Raw genomic sequence first — 22,500 nt, forward strand, 5'->3', positions numbered from 1 at the left:
GAGCCAGACATATTGTAGTCACTCTTAACAAGGAGATATTTTTGCACTGTCTAGTCATGAAAGGGATGTCTGAACACGGCTGAGAGAAAAAGTAGATATGAGGGAGATGGTATGCAGAGGAATAAACATTAGGCACTCCTGTAAGTTAGATTTCGACAAAGAGGTAGCTGTTGCAATTAATATGCGTCACAAAAAGAATCACAGGGTCGTGTCAACGAAACAAATATAGTTTCCTGTTCAATTGTCTTTTGTAATAAATTAACTGGAAGCAATCTTGTCAATTATGGGATTAAACACTGAATAACCAAGAGGATTATTATCAAACTATTCAACGCACAGAGTTTAATGCGCACGAACATGGGCTTTCAGTTATCAGCCCTGCTTAGGGATTTATGTGCTAAACATCCATTATTGCATACATGCGGGATCCCAGGAACCTTGCGTACTTGAGCAATTGACAGTAAGTCCTAAAACTGTGCATAAAGCTGGGGATCTTTCTTTTACTGCCGGGAGCAAAACGAGATATAATATTATTATAATAAACGCAGTGTTCTCTCTCTCTCTCTCTCTCTCTCTCTCTCTCTCTCTCTCTCTCTCTCGTGAACCCCAAATAACGTTACTAAACTGTCGTTTATTTTTCTAGTCAAGGTTTATATATGAAATAACTAGATGAGGAAGTCTTACTAGTTTTTTAAAGGCATGTATATATAGGAAATATACTACACACATGGTCTTATCAATTCACATATACAAGAGGAAACCAAACGTGCATTTCATTTCATAAATTGATATGATAGAAACTAAGGGCAAAACGGCATAAAAGATGGCAACTGATTGGTAACAAAAAAAGAAACTATAAAAGAAAAGAAAAGAGTAAAACGCATGAACTAATTCCTCAGTAATCATGAACCCAGACCTGATAACATAATTTAGATTTTGGAATCTAATATTTTTCTTTGTAGAGGCAAAGAATTATGGTATGATACGGTTCTGATATTTATCTTACACGCACTCGCGCGCGTACGCGCTCAGATATGTAATTTTATATATATATATATATATATATATATATATATATATATATTGATATATATATATATATATATATATATATATATATATATTATATATATATACATATATATATAATATATATATATATATATATATATATATAATATATATATATATATATATATTATATACATATATATAGATAGATGATAGATAGATAGATAGATATAAATTTATATATACATACATATGAATCATATATATATATATATATATATATATATATAATATATATATATCTATATATTATATATATATATATATATATATATATCTATATCTATATGCATATATATATATCTATACATATATATAATATATAGATAGATAGATAGATAGATAGATAAATAGATAGATAGCATAGCTTATATTTTATATACATACATATGAATATATATATATTATATATATATATGTATATAACATATATATAATATATATAATCTATATATATATATATATATATATATATATATACTATATTATATATTATATATATATGCATGTATGTATGTATATAATATATACTTAGTTTAGAACAAAGATGAGCAACGTAAGGTGAGCACTTGTCCACAATATCAAATAACAGATCCAAATTCCCTCACTACCAGCATACATCTAGTAAATTAGTCTCTCAACTCGATTCTACGATTTGCCAGTTGGAAGTAGGATTCAAGGCTCCCAGATACCCGAATATGTTCTCGTTGCTAGCAGAAAACTGTTTTCTGTGTTTTCGGGTGGGTTGCAGAAAATATATACCTATTTGCCTATCCGTGTATATATTATATATATATATTATATATATATATATATATATATATATATATATATATATATATATATATATATATATATGTATGTATGTATAGATGCATAATATATATATGTTGTTTTATCTCGAGTTTTGTATATGTAAGTTATCGTTGACTAGAATTAGCTTTTTTATAATAATCTTTTTTATCATAACTGAACTGAGGAGGACATTTTCTGTTTTGATATAAAGATATATATTCTTTTTTTATGTTTTATCTCGACTTTTGTATATGTAAGGTCTTGTTAATTAAAATGATTTTTTTTTATGATGAGCTTTTTTTCTTCTGAACTTAGAGGTTAATTGCTGTTGAGCGGAAGGCGTTTTTTCTCTTAGTACATAGTTCCATTGAGCTTGAGGTGTTTTTGTTGATGACTATTTTATGATCACTTGATCTGAATAAATGTTAGCATCCTTTACATCAGAAGGACGCATTATTACAAAAAGCATTTTTGAAATTTACCCCTAACTGTAGGATGATTAAAAGCTTGTATGTTGTACATAGAATTATTATTATTAATTATTAATCATTAATCAGAAGACGAACCCTATTCATATGGAACAAGCCCACTGCAGGGGCCAATGACTTGACATCGAAGCTTCCAAAGAATATTATTGTGTTTTTTAGAAAGAAGTAACTGAAGGTAAAAGGAAATACTACAGAGAGAAGAGATCTGACTTATTAACAATGAAAAAGATAAATTAACAAACTAATAAATAAGTAATATAAGAATTAATTGATTGAGAGTGTGCAAAACTTGGTTGGGTAACCAGCAAGATATGGTTGACCCCGACAGCACATCAGCTCCTCGAACATCCATGAGACATGGTTGGGGCTGGCAATCTCATCCCAAAAGCATTGCAATAACTTTGACAGTAACTCTTTTTGCGACCATTAGAAAGAGGTGTATGTTATTACAATGCTTTTGGGACGAGATTGCCAGCCCCAAGCCCTGCCTGACGGATGTTCGAGGAGCTGATGAGCGGTCGGGGTCAACCATATCTTGCTGGTTACCCAACCAAGTTTTGCCCATATATATATATGAATGGTTTCGGGGATGAGGATTACCTCGTCAGCAGTCACATGACCCCTCTCTCTCTCTTCTTCTCTCTCTCTCTCTCTCTCTCTCTCTCTCTCTCACATACACACACACACACACACACACTTGCAATCGACCAACACCTCGGCACTTAATTCACTGCTTAAACAAATGGAGACACCGTTCTCCCTCTTTCGGTTCGAGATTAGAAGATAGGAAGGGGGAGAGAAATTAGTGCTATTTTGCCTAGGCTTGACAGATACCACCAAAAACCTGACGGGCGCTGGCCGGTTAGGTCGGTCGGCGGCCACTCGCAAATCTCCCGACAACTTGGTGCTGACAGCCACAAATGTCAGATTCAAGTCAGGTGTGGAATTTATGGCCCTTTCTCCATATTATTATTATTATTATTATTATTATTATTATTATTATTATTATTATTATTTCAACGTGAGGCTTTTTCCTCAGGAAGGGATTAGTTCCTTGCCCTGAATTGTATTCTTTACATGCCCCAATAATATATTATTTACATTCTCATAAATTATTTATGTTTTACATTTTCCTAAAATATATTCTTGACACTTTCTTAGAATGTATTATTTACACATCCCTAAAATGTATTCTTTATATTTCCTTTAGTTATTCATTACCCAGTCGACTGTCACTGTTTTATATATTATTATATATATATATTATTATATATAATATATATAATATATCTATATATATATATATATAATATATTCTATATACTATTTTTTTTATGGTATGGAAATAAAAGCTGAATTACAATATGGTTTTGTTTTTTGAATTATTCTTATTTTATTTTATTATTAATTCATTATTATTAAGTTTATTATTATTTTAATTATTATTATTATTAGTTATTAGTTATTATTTATCCCAGGGGTATTCCATGTTCCTGCTTCAAGACGAAACTGATACCCAATTTCGCTTCGAAATCAGGGCATCAGCGGGTATTTCCCTTATCTGTGGCTCCTTCTTGGTACCCTTCTGGTGGAATATAAATTAACTTCCAGGTTTATGAAATGTCATATATAGAACTACCTGCGGTCAGTCCAGACGTCACTTGTGATTTACCTGTGGATCATTTGAGAGCATATTTGAGGAAAGTTCTACCTGGGTGTTATACAATAACTAATGTGATTTTTGTTTCTTTTAATGAGGGAATACTTAAGTATTTACAACCATATTCGAAGTAAGATGGTAGATGGATAGTGACTCGGTGAAGAATTTCTGGGCGATTATTTCTTGTATTTTATTAGAATTTTCATTTAATTTTATTTAGTTTTTTTTTTTAAGTGGGAATATGTAAATGTCTGGATTTTTTTAATGCATTAATTTTTGTTGGCATTTAGTAGTAGGGACATGTAACTAAACTTTACTTTTAGTTGAGTTTCCATGCGCAAGTTTGTTAATCATAATGTGATCCACTGTAGGAATTACTAAGGCTCGTTGTAGCGTCCCTTCGCCCCTAGCTGCAATCTCTTTCGTTCCTTTTACTGTACCTCCGTTCATATTCTCTTCCTAAACCCTCTTCTAACAATTGATTCATAGTGCAACTGCTTTGAAGGTTTCTTCCTACAGTTATACCTTTCGAACCCTCTTTACTCTCAGTATCCCTTTCATCACTGAATAACCTCATGGGTCTCAGCGCTTGGCTCTGGTCTGTATATTCTATTCCATTAGTCATAAGATTTTAACTAGAATAGCTGCGAAGTCTTTACAACACCCATGAGATAATCGTTGATAATTTTTATATAGTTTTCCAGGTAAATGTGTTTGTAGTTAATGTGGGAATACAACGATTTCTAAATAAATAGGCTTTCATTATTTCCAAGATGTAAAATAGTCTCTCTCTCTCTCTCTCTCTCTCTCTCTCTCTCTCCTCTATGCGCTTTTGACAGCAGTGATGCCACACTGCTGAGGTGTCATCAAAGGGCCAAATCATTGCAGAGGGGTTTTGTTTAACCAGCAATGAGCGCCTTCCCTCTGCTTATTGGCATTGCTCACCCAACTGATAAGGCTCTTGAAGTCATCTATCGCTTCAACTCTGAATTTAATATATATCTTGGAATTTCAGAATATATATATATATATATATATATATATATATTTATATATTATATATATATATATATATATATATATATATATATATATAATATATATATATATATTTTAGAAGGTTAGAATTTCTTGAAACATGGTATAACGGTTCCTGCAAGTTGTCCGGTGGATTCTAAAATGAATACTTTACTCTTCGTTTTGAACAATAACTGGGAGGTGGCCGGTCCTTTGATAGCTCGAATCTTTTCTTCACATTTTGGGGGTCCCTTTTATGAACCGGACATCTGGTTTCCTCCAAATGTCTGGTAGAGTCTCTTGTCGAGGCTGAGTAGAAGACGCTTGAAACTGAAGGTTGGTTCGAGAGTCGGAGGGACGCTTCCTTTCTTCTCTTCTGGAATTCGAAGTCTTCCTCCCTCCTTGGAGGCAGACGGAGACAGTGTGTTCGTTCGTTCGTCCTCCTCCCTTTGTGTTATGAAGGGCGCTTTCCCGTTAGGATTCTTGAGGATTTAGGAAACCTTTCTCTTTTATTCTCGTAAGTAAAATAGTCATATTCTCTCTCTCTCTCTCTCTCTCTCTCTCTCTCTCTCTCTCTCTGTGTGTGTGTGTGTGTGTGTCTTCTTGCACTTTTGACGGCAGTGATACCTCGCTGCTGGGGTGTCATCACAGTGCCAGATCATTGCAGAGGGGTTTGTTTAACCAGCAGTGGGCACCTTCCCTCTGCTCATGGGCATTGCTCACCACACCAATAAGGTTTCTGGGTATGCTCACCTCGGTCCCACGAAGCCTTGCATCGCTCCAAGACTGAGGATTGTCAGTTGACACTTCTTAGAATTGCTTGAAACACGTCTCCATTTGTGGTTCGTCCTCCGGAGGATAACCCAAATAAACTGACAATTTCACCTGCACAGAATCGGTAAATTGATGATCATCTAACAGCTTCTTTCTCATTTTTCCTGATCTTCTTTTGTCTCGTAAGAAATCTGAATATTTCTTTTTTGGTTTTTTATCAATGTTGTTGCTGTACTTCCATATGACTTCTCAGGGGTCTTTCTTGCTTTCCTCTAGCTCCTCTCATTTCCGCCTTCTAGCCTCCTTCCTGTATGCAGTCTTCCTTTCGGCTCTTGCATCCTTGTATCTCTTCTTTGCAAATCTTCATGCATCCTTTTCCGCTTTCTCTCAGCCCTTGTGTCAGCCTTCCTCTTCCTCTTCCTCAGGGTCTGCAACTTCCTCCATCTGAATTTCTTCTTTTTTCTAGTAGGAGTTTTCTTTTGACCTCTCTCCTTCATGGAGCCTTCCTCTCTTGTCTTTTCTAAGTGAGTAATTATGCCGTGTAGGGCATTCTCAGGATTTTTTTTAACGCTTCCAACAGTATTCTGTCTTTCTCTTCCAAAAGTATAATATATAGTATATATCAATAAATATTTATATTTACAAATATATAATGCATATATATAGTCCTAATAAAACAGAAGATATATATATCTATTATATATATATATATATATATTATATATATATATATATATATATTATATAAATATACTATATATATATATGTATATATATATATATATATATCTATATATATATAATATATATAATATATATAATATGTAGAAATCTATGATATAATATATGTAGAATCTACTGGTCACTTTTTTACCAGATACATATGCAATTGTAATAGCCAAAATGCCCTCTTAACTTCTTGAATTCTTTGCTCTTTTTTGAATACTCTTGTCACTACAAAGCCTGAAATTTGAAGAAGAAATTGTGATGTCCGGTCCTGAGAAACGAACCCATGTCCAATAATCACAAAGAGGTCACGTTGCCTTCTTGGATCTTCAGGCTTTGTAGTGACAAGCGTATCCAAAAAAGAGGAAAGAATTCAAGAAGTTATGGAGTTCCATTTGACAACGTCTGTGTGTGCGTGTGTGTGTGTAGAGAGAGAGAGAGAGAGAGAGAGAGAGAGAGAGAGAGGGTGTAATTGCTGTATGGATGGTTAACGACTGTATTGGCTGTTGGTGAGTTCTGGGCTGTTTGCTGTTAGAGCTCTGTGTTTTGAGTGAGAGTTTTTCAGTGAGTCTTTGGTGAGAGCTGGTGATAGTCGGTGGTATCGGCAGCGATCTAATGAAGGCAGTGAAATTCGTTTGAGTTGTGTGTTGTTGATTTGTTGTTGGTTATTCTTAAGTTTGATGTTAATTGATTTAGAGCTGTGTTATTGGATTTGCTGTGCTTGTGAGTTTTTGTTGAGTTATTGTGAGTTGTTATGGTTGAGGGTTGTTGTTGGGAGCTGTTGTGGTTTCTTGGTGGGTTGTGAGTTATTGAAGGTTGTTATTGGTGAGCTGTTGTGATTCCTTGGTGTTGTTAGTGGGTGTGTGTGTTGCCTTTTTGTGTTGTTGTTTTGTGTTGGGTTGTAGTCTTTGGTTGTTGTGTTATTGGGTTGTGGGTTGTGGTTGTTGTTGTTGTTGTTGTTGGTATTTCTGTGACCTTAACCAGCGGACGGCACAGGATAGCCCTGGAATATCTGGAGTTGGTGAGTAGTACATGTGTTTTTGTTTTATCATTTTGTTTTTGTATAGTGTTGGTAGGTACATGTGTTTTGCTTTTTTGTTTGGTTTTTGTATAGGTGTTGGTCAATTGTCCTGCTGTATTTGTTGTGTTAAGAAGAAAGTGTGACTGAGGGTGGGTTTGGCAGGTGGATCGTTTAGGTTAATGTGGGGAGGGTTTTGCACTTGTTTTTTTTCTAGCTTGTGATCCCATCACATTATTTTTTGGCGCCCGAACAGGGACTGTTGGTTCGGCAGCTGCAGGGCAATTGGGGTATTGAATTGTGTGATTGGTGGAGAAAGTGAGGATGGAAGGGTTGAAGGAGGAGCTGAGGTTGGCGAGGGAAGCTAAGGGAAGGTTGGAAGTGGAGAATGAGAGGTTGAGGGTAGAGTGTGAGGAGCTGAAGAGCGAGTTAGAGGAAATGAGAGGAATGCTAAGGAGTGCAAAAGTGGAAATGAAAGAAGAGGTGAAAGGAGCAGAAGAGAGAATGGTTGAGAAAATGGACAGGAAATTGGGGGTAATGATGAATGCAGTGCAAGAGATGATGCAGGAAATGATGAAGGGATTCATGGAAGAGGGAGCTGTAGGAGGTAGACCCACTGGGTCTTGTGACGGGCCAGGAGTGGTAAAGGAAGCGAAAGAGCGAGTGGATGAGAGTACGAGTGACAAAGGTGATTTGTTTGTGATAGGTAAGCGAAAGAAGGGGAAGACACAGGATAAGGATAAACCCGAGGACAAGAATAAGAAAGTGGGTGAGGAAAAGAGGAAGACTAAAGGGAAGAAAGTTAGTAAGCGTGATGGACAGGATGAGACTAGGTCAGAATACATTGGGAAAGGGCTGAGAGTGATTTGGATAACGGTGAGTGGAAACAGGTAGGTAGAAAGAAGAACGGTAAGAAGAGCGTAGTCAGGGGTATGGACGTGAGTATGGAAGTGGATTCGCTGTATTCGGAAGAGGGAAAGAGGGGTCAGAGTGGAAGTAGCAAAAGTGAGAGTGAGAGTGAGCGGGAAGTACGAAAGGCTGTGTATATGAGAGAGGTACCCCGATGTGCACAATACGAGGAATATGGTAGTAGGGACATAGGGGACTTTTTTGAGGAATATGAGAGGTATTGTGAGGCAAAGTATGGGGATAACAAGAGAGTCTGGGCAAGAGAGTTAGGTAGCCTTTTGACAGGATTTTTGTTGAATATGGATAGGGTAATTATGAGTGTAGGGAATGTGCCGTATGAGAGTGTAAAAGCTAGGATTGTAGAACAGGCAAAGAGGATAAAGAGTAGCGTTAGATACAGGAGAAAGCAAGATTTTGAAGAGGCAAGAATGAATGTTGGCGAGTCGTTGTCGATGTATGTTTGTAGGTTAGAAACATTAGCCAGAAAAAAGTTTGGGGATGAAGGGATAAATGAGTGTAAGGAGGTAGTGCGAAAGTTGTTGGCGACTGTACCAGAGAGTGTATATGAGTTTATAAATCTGGTAGATAGGAGCGTTAGGGCAAGTAATGTGAGTGTAGTTAGCCCTAAAAGAGATAGGAGTGCGAGTGTTGGAAGAGTAGGGTCAGTTAGTCGTGAGCAAGATCAGTGTTATAGATGTGGAAAGCCAGAACACAGGAAGAATGAATGTCGTTGGGCGTTAGGAGCGTGCTTTGGGTGTGGGCAAACAGGGCATTTGGTGAATGAGTGTAAAAAAGATAGGGATATTAATTGTTATAGGTGTGGACAGGTAGGGCATATAGCTAGTGGATGTCGGGGTACTTGTATGAACATAGTTTGCGGCAACTGCGGGAAGAACGGGCATTATGCTAGGATGTGTAAAGAACAGCGTGCGAAATGTGTTGAATGTGGAATGGAGGGTCATGTGGTGAGTGTGTGTAGGCGAAAGAGGATGAGTCAGGTTGGGAATTCGGGAAACTAGGTGTTAAGAGGATTCAGTTGGGTGGGTCCTCTAGTATGCGACAGTATGTTCGGGAGAATGTGATGAGTGAGTGGTTGAGGGTGAATAAATGTGAGCCGAGCATCAGTGAATGGGTCTGGAAGATTGGCAGTTGGTGTTGGTTGAGTATGGAAAAAAGAGGAAGAAGGTAAGGAAACGGAATGAAAGGGAGAAATGTGAACTGCATGATAGAGGGGTTAGTGTTAAGGTAAAAATGGTGGATAAGGCATGTAATACAGATGACTTTGAGGGGAGGAATGATACATATAGCATGTGTGGGTTTGAATTGACAGGATTTAGTGAAGTTTCACTGGGAAGGGAATCAGGTAGTAAGGATGTAGTTGGCAGTATGAATGAGTCTCTTTGGGAGTTTGGCAGGAGTGTAAATGAGGTAAGTGATTTGGTGGCAGAGTTACAAAAGATGTTCGGACAAGAGTTAGAGGGGGTAGATGAGATAGTGAATGGGATTTGGGGGGATGGTAGTGAGGGAGATAGTAATGGTAGTCTGACTGGAAGTGATCTGGGAGAAGTTGATGGCGGTGTAACTGAGAGTGTGTATAAGGGCCCTCTAACAAGATCCAGGGGACCTGCATCTGAGCGTCTGTGGGTGTTGTGAGTGAAAGAAGACGTCAAATGTAACAGGGGAGGAAATATGGAGGAGCTGTATGGATGGTTAGCGACTGTATTGGCTGTTGGTGAGTTCTGGGCTGTTTGCTGTTAGAGCTCTGTGTTTTGAGTGAGAGTTTTTCAGTGAGTCTTTGGTGAGAGCTGGTGATAGTCGGTGGTATCGGCAGCGATCTAATGAGGGCAGTGAAATTCGTTTGAGTTGTGTGTTGTTGATTTGTTGTTTGTTGTTGGTTATTATTAAGTTTGATGTTAATTGATTTAGAGCTGTGTTATTGGATTTGCTGTGCTGTGAGTTTTTGTTGAGTTATTGTGAGTTGTTATGGTTGGAGGTTGTTGTTGGGAGCTGTTGTGGTTTCTTGGTGGGTTGTGAGTTATTGAAGGTTGTTATTGGTGAGCTGTTTTGATTCCTTGGTGTTGTTAGTGGGTGTGTGTGTTGCCTTTTTGTGTTGTTGTTTTGTGTTGGGTTGTAGTCCTTGGTTGTTGTGTTATTGGGTTGTGGGTTGTGGTTCTTGTTGTTGTTGTTGATGGAATTTCTCTGACCTTAACCAGCGGACGGCACAGGATAGCCCTGGAATATCTGGAGTTGGTGAGTAGTGCATGTGTTTTTGTTTTTTCGTTTTATTTTTGTATAGTGTTGGTAGGTACATGTGTTTTGCTTTTTTGTTTGGTTTTTGTATAGGTGTTGGTCAATTGTCCTGCTGTATTTGTTGTGTTAAGAAGAAATTGTGACTGAGGGTGGGTTTGGCAGGTGGATCGTTTAGGTTAATGTGGGGAGGGTTTTGCATTTGTTTTTTTTTCTAGCTTGTGATCCCGCCACAAAGTTAAGAGGGCATTTTGGCTATTACAATTGCATACACACACACACACACACACACACACACACACACATATATATATATATATATATATATATATATATATATATATATATATATATATGCGTGTGTGTGTGTGTGTATAATTTTGTAAACATAACCATTGCTTTTTAAGACTCCTAGAAATGGACATCTGGTGTCAAAGCATTCTGTGTTTAGTGCTATAATAGACTCCCTTCACCCGTGCATCTGATGTCTAGGCCAGTCCCTTACGACGCTCCTGATTAGCTACTGATAAGCCAACACAGGGCTGGAAACTTTCAGTCTCGCTCGAGAGTTCACATAGGCAAGATGCATGTTCCACCTCACATGAGGGATACTTTTGAAAGACGTATCCCTCAGGAGAGGTGGAACATACATCCTGCCCATGTGAACTATCGAAAGAGACTGAGAGTTTCCAGCCTTCTGATTGGCTTATCAACTGCCAATCAGAGGCGTCGTAAGGGCCTAGACATCAAATGCATGGTTGATGTGAATCTACTATAGTACTAAACGCGGCGCCCCATTGAGCTTCCGCTATGTTTAGTACTGGCATCTCGGAGGCGACGCCTAGATCACAAGCCAGAGTATCCGGAAGTGTTATCTTGAAAGAAAATTAGAGGTAATACATTCTATATGGATGGAAAAATAACAAGCCTTTCCAACTCTGTAAGACTAAACCAGTGAGTCAGAGGGTTTCATTACTGTGCCTGGGCAGTCTGCCTGTCATTGGCGGTGTTATCTATCTATCTATCTATCTATATCTATCTATATATATATATATATATATATATATATATATATATATATATATATATATGTATACACACACACACATATATATATTATATATAATATATATATATATATATATATGCGTGTGGTTGTGTTTGCGTATGTGAGTATGTGAGTAATGCTTTGTTTTAAATTCTACAAATTGAAATTTTATATATCAGAAAATTAATCTACAAATATTACACTCGCTATACCTTGGGTATTACTTGCACCCTAAAGGATTTGTTAATATATGAGGAGTGCCCCCTTACCCTGCCATGCTTAATGCACTCGTTATATTGAACATTCAGACCGTAAAGGTAAAATAATATTTATTTCCGGCTTGAGCGCGAACTCTATTTAATGATTCGGTAAAATCTGAATATTTTAATGACCATATGCCTCAATATTAATTTTCTAAATACGAAAAACACAATGATCATTTTCCAATGCAGTGGCCCCGTCTTTGAAAACTCTACGGGATATGAACGAATAGACAAGATTCGAGGCAGACCGCATATTTATCAATCGATGCTCAGCTTATTCATTTATTTATGTATTTATTCGTGACTAAAAAAATATTATAGGAATTTTTCATAAGACAATACAAGTCATGCTTATAAGGAGCTTTAGTTTTTCGCTACTTGTAAAATACTTATTCACCAAGTGGATTAAAGTTACAAACGGGAAACCTATGGTTTTAATTTCGTGGGCAGGTAAGACAGAATTGTGGCAAATTCATTTTCAGAAAATTTATACTGTAATCTTAATAATATTATATAAATGTCTATTCGCTTTATCGATTAACTGAATATATAGTTTCGTAATGAAATAGTCGGTCTCGTCCAATGCCAAAACTTCAGAAGAAAGTGAAAATACATCTCTTTCCAAGAATGGCCGCGTGACTATCATTAGTTTTACCACAGACTGGTATTTGGTCATATAACTGTCCTCTTTTTTTTTATTATTCTAAGGAAGTTAAAACCTCCAAGTAAAACTCTTAAATATGTCTTTCTATCACGAAGGTTGTCTTAAGTTTGGGAAACTGTTTTGCCTTTAAGCCTCTATTCTGTTGTGGTAGTTATATATATATATATATATATATATATATATATATATATATATATATATATATATATATATATATATATATGTATGTATGTATATATCTATATATATATATATATATATATATATGTTGTGTGTGTGTGTGTGTGTGTGTGTGTGTGAGTGTATACGCTTAAAAATCACAGTAGATGCGCGTGACTTCATTAAATAAGCGAATACCACAAGAAAATTATAGTCAGAAATCCAAGCGCTTTCGTCTTTACTAAGACATTGTCAAGGAACGAATGAAATACAATTGGAGAGAAAGGTCTCAGGTACACAACAAGATCAGAAATGTCAGATGGTTAATTGTCAAAAGGGTAAAAATTAAAAGAGATAATCCAGGATTATCGGATATCACACGGTCACAAACCTAAACAGATTTGACCCTAACCGAAATTACAAAGTATCTTTACAGTCCAAAACATGTAAAAACTGATATTAATTTTGTTGCTTATATTTATCTACAACTTTTCTCATTATGAAAGCATCAAGTTTAAATAAACCAAGACTTAAATTTAGAAGATTTCTATTATTTGACTTGATGAAACAAGATTCAAAGATATTCCTTTTAACTGTGTCATTACATGGGAATAAGGCTCTTGCTTGACTCCAGTTAATAAGTTGATCTAAATCTCTCATATGTACGAATAATGCATTCGATATTTGCCCAGTTCTCACAGAATATTGGTGCTGTTTGAGACGTTGTGAAAGAGATTTGCCGGTCTGTCCGTAATAGACTTTATCACACTTTTTGCAAGGAATTTCATATATGCAGCCATTTTGAAGGGCTTGGACCGCAATGCGCCTCCCTACCTTATATGTATGGTTTAGTCAAGAAACATAAAATCAATAACCCTATCAGACCAATCATTAGTTCTGTGGGCTCAGTTACATATAATTTATCTAAATGGCTTGTAAAAATTCTTACTCCTTTGGTAGGAAACATTTCTAACACGAATGTTAAAAACAATGTTGATTTTATAAAGAAATTGAATAGTTTAAATTTGAATTTTGATTTTAATATGGTTAGTGATGTTGTCACCTTATTTACAAAAGCGCCTTTTGATGACTTACTTGAATGTTTGGAGGATGAATTAGAAAGTCATGACATTCCCTTAAGTGTAGCAAACCCCATTAGCCTCATAAGGTTATGTATCAAAGATAGAAATGATAGAAATTTCACCTTTTCAGTCTTTCGAAAATCAACTAACATTGCCTCTTTTGTTCATTACTACTCCAATCACCATCAAAATGTTAAATTCTCTGTTTTTTCTGGGATGTTCCTAAGGGCTTTACGTGTCTGTAGCCCGCAGTTTATTGACGCTGAAATTAAAACTATTTATGATATTGCATTGAAACTTAAATACCCAAGGACTTTTGTAGATGTGGCATGGAAAAGAGCTAGAAAAACATTTTATTCAACTAATGACAAACTTTAATTTAGTAAGCATAACATTCTAAAATTACCCTATGATGAAAGGTTTTTAGATATTCCTAGAATTTTAAAGCTTTTTAACATAAATGTTGTTTTCAGTAATATTAACGTCAAGAGTTTAGTGATCAAAAATTCTCCTAAAGATCTTCCAGGCTGCATATATGAAATTCCTTGCAAAAAGTGTGATAAAGTCTATTACGGACAGACTGACAAATCTCTTTCACAACGTCTCAAACAGCACCAATATTCTGTGAGAACTGGGCAAATATCGAATGCATTATTCGTACATATGAGAGATTTAGATCAACTTATTAACTGGAGTCAAGCAAGAGCCTTATTCCCATGTAATGACACAGTTAAAAGGAATATCTTTGAATCTTGTTTCATCAAGTCAAATAATAGAAATCTTCTAAATTTAAGTCTTGGTTTATAAAAACTTGATGCTTTCATAATGAGAAAAGTTGTAGATAAATATAAGCAACAAAATTAATATATTCAGTTTTTACGTTTTGGACCGTAAAGATACTTTGTAATTTCGGTTAGAGTCAAATCTGTTTAGGTTTGTGACCGTGTGATATCCGATAATCCTGGATTATCTCTTTTAATTTTTACCCTTTTGACAATTAACCATCAGATATTCTTGATCTTGTTGTGTACCTGAGATCTTTCTCTCCAATTGTATTTCATTCGTTCCTTGACAATGTCTTAGTAAAGACGAAAGCGCTTGGATTTCTGACTATCATTTTCCTGTGGTATTAGCTTAGTATATATATACATATACATGCATACATACATACATACATATATATATATATATATATATATATATATATATATATATAATATATATATATATATATATATATATATATATATATAATATATATATATATATATACATATATATATATATATGATATATATACATATATATAATATATATATATATATATATATATATATACATATATATATATATATATATATATATATATATATATATATATATATCATATATATATATATATATATATATATATATATATATATATATAGCAATGTGTTGCAGGCCTGGTGCTTGACGTTAGCCTAGCACTTATGTGCTTGTAGCATGATTGGTCACAAGAATATACCTAAATGCTGCCATGCGTTCATTCTTGCGAATTACCTGGATTTTGATTGGATAGTATTGTTTCCACTCCGTAAGGTGTGAGTGATACCAAATGCCAATTGGGTTATATGTTATTAAAAAAGAAAAGAAACATAACTCGGAATTTGTAGTAAGGAACAGGAAGTGGAATGTTTTATTCGACTGAAATTTCTGTGTGAAAAGAATAGACATCACCTTTCATCTCCTTTTGCAACTTTGATCTAAGAACGGAGTGGCTTAGTTTTTGTGCCTGAATATTTGAATAGGCTATCTCCCTCAGACCGAGAGTAGTGTTTTTTTTTTATTCTATTCAAGCATTAATTTTTTGTTACGGGTTAATTTAAAACTGTGAAGCTCGTAAAAGATCAGTTCTGTGGACTTTACTTTACACACAAACGGGCGCGCGCACACACACACACACACACACATATGTATATAATATAGTATATATATATATATATATATATATATATATATATATATATATATATATATATATATACATATATATATATATATATATATATATATATATATATATATATATATATATATATACATACACACACACACACATATATATATATATGTGTGTGTGTGTGTGTGTATACATTTATATATGCGCGCGTGTGTGTAAAGAAATATTCATGGAAATATTATTTTTGCCAGTTTCAACGTTGGAAGTTAACCTGCAGGAAATACGCCAGGATTAAAAAAGAAAAACTTCACCTTCAGCCTGAGGAGGATGACTATTCAAGGATCTGGGTAAAAACTAAGTATTCTCTTTTGTAGTAATGGAATAAAATATTCCGCTTAGGCTGCCTTAATGCGAAAAACTCCACGGCAAACAGACGAACAAAATTATGTTGTGGCTCCGAATGATTTAAATTCAATTTTTTTTTTTTTCTTTTTTTTTTTTGACGGGGAGGAGAGAGATATTACAAGATTTTGGCTTTCTTTTGGGTTTGCAATCCGGCGTCTCCTTTACATTTAAGAAACATCTATCATTCTTATCATTTTTTTCATAGGTCTCTTCTGTCACCCATCAGGGCACCAGTTTCGAGTGGTTTCCAGGAAGAAAAACTGATTTATAAATTGTCTCTTTCTCTTTAAATATAAACTCACATCAGCTTTTCTGGGATGTCATACTATAAAATTAACCTTTACCTGGTGAAGACATTCTTTGGCCCACCTACATAACTCACTATGTCTTCTCGGAATTGCAGGTGATCTTAGCCAATCTGTATGATGCTTCTTCGCTTTTATTCTTTACCATAATTCTTGAAGTACTTAAGTCAGTGTTGTTCCATACTGTGCACAATCAAATATCAAAGAGCAAATAATAAAATAAAAAAATTGACGTCAAACTTTTAAGGTTACGTGAAGGTTAATTAGATTTAAGTAAGCCCGTATCACCATCACTCCTTTTTCGGAATAAGAGGGATAGGAATAGCCCAGAGAGAGAGAGAGAGAGAGAGAGAGAGAGAGAGAGAGAGAGAGAGAGAGAATCCAACTCTAAAAAAAGTACCCTCTCACAAAACAATAAATTTCCCTCTTTACCAAAGTCAAAACTCAAAAGTCCCGCTTGCGACAACATTGCTGTGGAAATTCACGCATCAATTTCTTACAAAGCCTCTGGCAAACAAACAAACTAGCAAGCAAATCCTGAAACCGAATTTCCTTGATGGAGGTATTCAACGATTTTCTGCACGAGATTTTGTAGATCATAAAGAGGAAGGAGGAAGAGAAGGAATGTAATAAAATACAAAAGCTAAACTTAACTGATAAATGCGTGCCTGCGAAGAATCTAAAAAGAGTGAAATTCCTCTCATTCAAGCATAGACCTGTAGCTGTAAGAAGCAACAAATACCCAAATACTTTTGAAGCGTTTAGCAGTCACCCAACCCGAGAATGATTCACTGACAGACTGACCTCTTTGGGCAGAAGGGTCGTGAACCTGCTGTCACTTATCTTCATTGAATGAAGCGAACGCCCGTCCCGTTTAAACAAATGTTGAGCTAGACACAGGAGCTATTTTTTGCTATTTTTAGTCTCGCTGTGCCAGAGAATCTTCATGTTACTAAGCTAGTTGGTTCTTCCCCTCTTTCTCTGTTGCTGCACCTCTGTTCTTTGACGAAATTGAAGAATGGAGACACATTTAGTTCATATTGTTGAGCCATATGTTTCCGAGTCAAGCTTCCCTCACTCTCCTTCTTTCTAGCTTTCGCTCTATTTTTTTTTTTTTTCTCTCTCTGGTATAATTCAGTTTTCTGTATTTATTGTTATTGAACTAAGAGACCGAAACGAGGCTATAATATTGACAATTAAAAGCCACAGTAGTGTTAAAATATATTATTGTACAATGCTAAAAATTACTAGGAGAGACTCGGATACTGCTCCGTATCCCTCTTCAGTCCTACTGATGGTCAAACAATGGAGGAGCGTTACAACAGCGCAAAAAAAAAAAGAAAAAAAACTGGTTCAAGGCGGATGCTTTTAAGTGTTGGTCAGGTAAACCTCGTTCGGTTATTTATTATTATTATTATTATTATTATTCAGAAGATGAACCCTGTTCATATGTAACAAGCACACAGGAGCCATTGACTTGAAATTCAAGCTTCCAGTGAATATGGCATCCATTTGAAATGAGTAACAAAAGCTAATAGGAAATAAAGAAAGGAGAGATCAGTCATTACAAAACAAAAGAAACTTTAAAAAATCAATAAACAAATAGATAATTATGTAAGTAAATTATTATATTGTCTCGTTAGAATCTTTGCAACACTGCCTTAGAGTTTTCTAAATGTCTTTGGGCGTCTTCATTTGATTTGATTTTATCTGAAAGATAAAACTCAGATCGATTCTAGTTTCCACTTGCTTTTATTTATAAATTCAGCATTTTATATTTTAAGGCGGAATTTTAATTGTGGTGTTCGATACCTAATCAACCTCTTAAACAAGACAGTGTAAATTTACCATTCTGTGACAGATGTTACAAAAAAAAACTTGTTAATGATTTCATTACATTTTGTGAAAGATATTTGTAAATTCTTCAATCTAAATTGCCTGTATATTTTGAGTAGACTCATATTTATAAAGCACAGTGATATGTTCGGCTTTAGGAGTGCTGATGATAATGAAATTAAAAAAGCAAGGGGTCGTGACTCCCATCAATGTCCTAATAATTCATATTGGCTTGTTACGGAAGTTATGAATGTCAGTGTTCTTGACAAGACAATATTCCCAGTATACACAAACTAGATATCACGTTTCCAACTATAATCATATCGAAGATAAGGTTCTGGTCAAGCCCGATGATGAACGAATCTTTTTAATATATATATATATATATATATATATATATATATATATTATATATATATATATATATATATTATATTATTTATATATAATAAAAGGATCCCATAAAAACACGAAAATATAGAGAGAAAAATACTATATTTCAAAGACTGCTGTCTCCCTCTTCAGGTAGATGAATGAGAAAAGTTACAGAAAAGGTGGTATTTATACCAAGAGGTCCATCCACAGGTAAGCTAATTTAGGCAACTCCCGCTGATAATCTTCTTTTAATCTTCATAAGCATAGGTTGAATGAAAATCTTGTCGATGAATCCTGTGATCCTTTTGAGATGTTCATTACCTGCCTCTGTTTAATCAAGGCCAATTCCATCATTTGACTCTTGTACCGGCAGTTGCTGCTATAGATTATACGTTACAAAGTCCAGTTTATTCTATGGTTATGTTCATTTATATGGTTGAAAATAGCCGAGTTCTTTTGTTCATACCTAACTGACCGTTTATGTTGTATTATTCTCTAGGGAAGTGATTTTCCTGTAAATCTGATGTAAGATTGGTCCCAGTCCTGGCATGGGATTTCGTAAACGCCTGTGTCCTTGGGGGATGTCTTTTGTTTAATCAGGGATTTGGCTAAGGTGTTTGGGTAAGTAAATGCAAAAGGGTTAGATTTTCCGAGGGTCTGGGTCACTGTCTTAATCCTGTCCAAGTGTGGAATTTTTATTTTATTGTTGGGTGTGTCTCTGGTCTTGTCTTGAGGGGGTCGGTAGAAAATTGCGTTTGCTTTGTGAATTGCTTTCTCAATTATATGGTCAGGATACTTTAAAGACGATAGCTGCTTACGAATTAGTTCAAATTCTTTTTCCGGGAAATCTGGGGAACAAATTCGTAAGGCTCTTAAGAGTAAGTTGCTGGCTACCCCTATCTTGATAGGAATGTCGTGATAGCTAAAGTAGTGAATGTATGAAAGTGAGAGCGTAGGTTTTCTGTACATGGTAAATTTGTATTCTGTCGTGTCTCTGATTATTAAAACATCAAGTAAAGGAATTTTGTTGTCTGTTTCCCATTCAACTTTAATTTGATGCTGGGCACTAATGCGTTTAATTTTGAAAGGAATTAATTAAAATTGCCCCATCTATTATCCTAAAATGTTAGAATATCATCTACATATCTCATCCACAGCATGTTTTTGGGTTTTTTTGCATTCATTACTGTAGTTTCAAAGTATTCCATGTACAGATTAGCTAAAGCAGGACTTAAAGGACTACCCATACTACACCCGAATTTTTACCTATAGAATGATTCCCCGAATGAAAATACTTTATTAGATACACATAATTCAACTAACTTTATTATTTTGTTAAGCGCCGATGGGAAATGATCTAAATAAGGGGATAATTTTTCCCTCAAAAGCTGAAGAACGTCCTGCACTGATAGCTCTGTGAATAGGGAATCTACGTCAAGGCTTAAAAGTTTAATGTTGTGAAGTGGTATATATGCTTCTCTGAATTTGTGACAAAAATCTTCCGAATGTTTAATGTGACTGGGAGAAAAAGTCCTTAAAGAAGGGGAAAGGAGGCCAGCTAACCATTTAGAAATTTTGTAATTGAAAGCTCCGGCACATGAAACGATGGGTCTGAATGGAAAATTGTCTTTGTGAGTTTTAGGAAGGCCATAAAAGCAGGGTAGTTTAGGATTAATTACTTTAAATTTCTCTAATAGTTGTCTTTTTATAGTAAAATCACCACAAAAGACTTTCTAAGAAACAGGAAGGTTATAGCGCTCCTCTCATACCAGTCGCACCCCTCCCCACAACCCCAGGTGAGATTCTCTGAAGTAATTCTGAATTATTGAAGAGAGGATCATTAAGACTGTAGAATGGAGAAACAAGAGAGACCGGGTTAATTATAAAAGAAAAAGAAATCGAGACAGGTAGTTTTAGCTAGAGGAAAAACTTGTTTAAGAGGTGAGGAGGGCAATTAAGGTTGAAGAATGGATAAACCCCAGGATTCATGAGGTTTTATATATATATAAAAAAAAAAAATAGATACGTTAGGTAGTTTTAGTTTGACCTGACTTTGCAACGTATGTTTCAGGGAAATGTTCCGTAGAACTTAGAGAAAGGAATCATTATCCCATTCTATAAAGATAAATGCTGTTTATGTATTATTTATGGGCGAATACACACACACACACACAATATATACACATATATATTATATATATATATATATATATATATATATATATATATATATATATATTTATATATTATAATGTGTACACACACACACACACACATATATATCTATATATATATATATATTATATATATATATATATATATATATATAATATATAATATTAACATATTACATACATACCTTCTAATTTACGAATTTCCATACGCGCACGTAATGCATATGCTCACATATGTATATGCATTTCCAGTGTAAAATATTATAGAGATAAATTTCCTGGCTATTAGTTTTTTTTTTTTTTTACTTCTCATCTTGAATTGCGATATTAACTCATAAGTCAAGTAGGAGCAAGCTTTATCCTACTTAATTAGACATCATTTATTAATATATGAATATTTGCCAAAACATTAATAAATTCAAGGACCCTCAGGCAGTATTGTTTATACAATATGGAAATCACTGTCGTATTTTATGACCCCAATTAGCTCGTTGTAAAAAGCAACATTCATATTTTTCTTAATACGAGGGTTCAGGAGTAAATGGAAACTAATTATCCAGTAATTACCCGATAGATTATCTAAAAAAAAAGCGGTGGATGATTTACAGCTCTATGATCTGCCTTCAACAAAGTTCCCTTAGTCATGATATGTGAAGCCTAAGTGATCTTAAATAATTATCATCACCAGTTGTTTTCCCAGTGTGATGTCCATATCACAAATCTACATCACATTACTCTCAAACCGTCTCAGTATGATGACCTTCCAGCGCCTAGAGAGGACACTTGAGAAAGCCATCTTTCCCATTGTAACTTTCTGTTTTTTAGAGATGTACAGGCCTTGCTTAGCAGAGATCAGAAGCTGAAATTAGATGAGAGACGGGACGTCTTTCTCTATACTTCCTCTTATTATTTTCAGATTTCGTTCTTTCTGATTTCTAACCCATCACCAAACTCCCTCATTTCAGTGTGGTAGAACTTTAGGCTTATCTTGCCCTGTTAGAGTATCGGGCTCTGTCATATTGAATGAGTTACTTCCGAATTTTTGTGGCCAAAAAACCAACACCATAGAAACGGATAGAAATTCACCAGAATTTTGGATTCACACCAGTATATAGGGACTTCCACTTTTCCCCCCATTTCAAGAATTAACGGGCAAAGGTGCTGTATCGCCCAATTATATTCCAAAAGATGAATACAGTTACCTTTCCTGTTTATGATATTAACCATATATAATTTTGACTGAGATATCTATGTGACTAGATGACAGACCAATCATTTATCTTTAACAGAACAATAGGAAAATCCACGTAGCTAATTATATATCAAAGAAAAGAGTGCACGTTTCCTTAAAACAAGCAACTTTTAATTTTTCCTGTTATTGCAGAGCAAACAAAGGGCGCCTGGGAAGTGAACGACAGGCAAACTCAAACAAGGCTGTTTGTGTTCTTATATTTAGAACAGGACATTGGGCGCATTCCTTTGCTCTGACTTCCGGTATCAGAGGTGAGATTTCCTCATATTGACCTCAACATGGGCGCAGTG

The sequence above is a fragment of the Macrobrachium nipponense genome, chromosome 6 (genome assembly GCF_015104395.2).
Source record: "Macrobrachium nipponense isolate FS-2020 chromosome 6, ASM1510439v2, whole genome shotgun sequence".
Classification (NCBI taxonomy): domain Eukaryota; kingdom Metazoa; phylum Arthropoda; class Malacostraca; order Decapoda; family Palaemonidae; genus Macrobrachium; species Macrobrachium nipponense.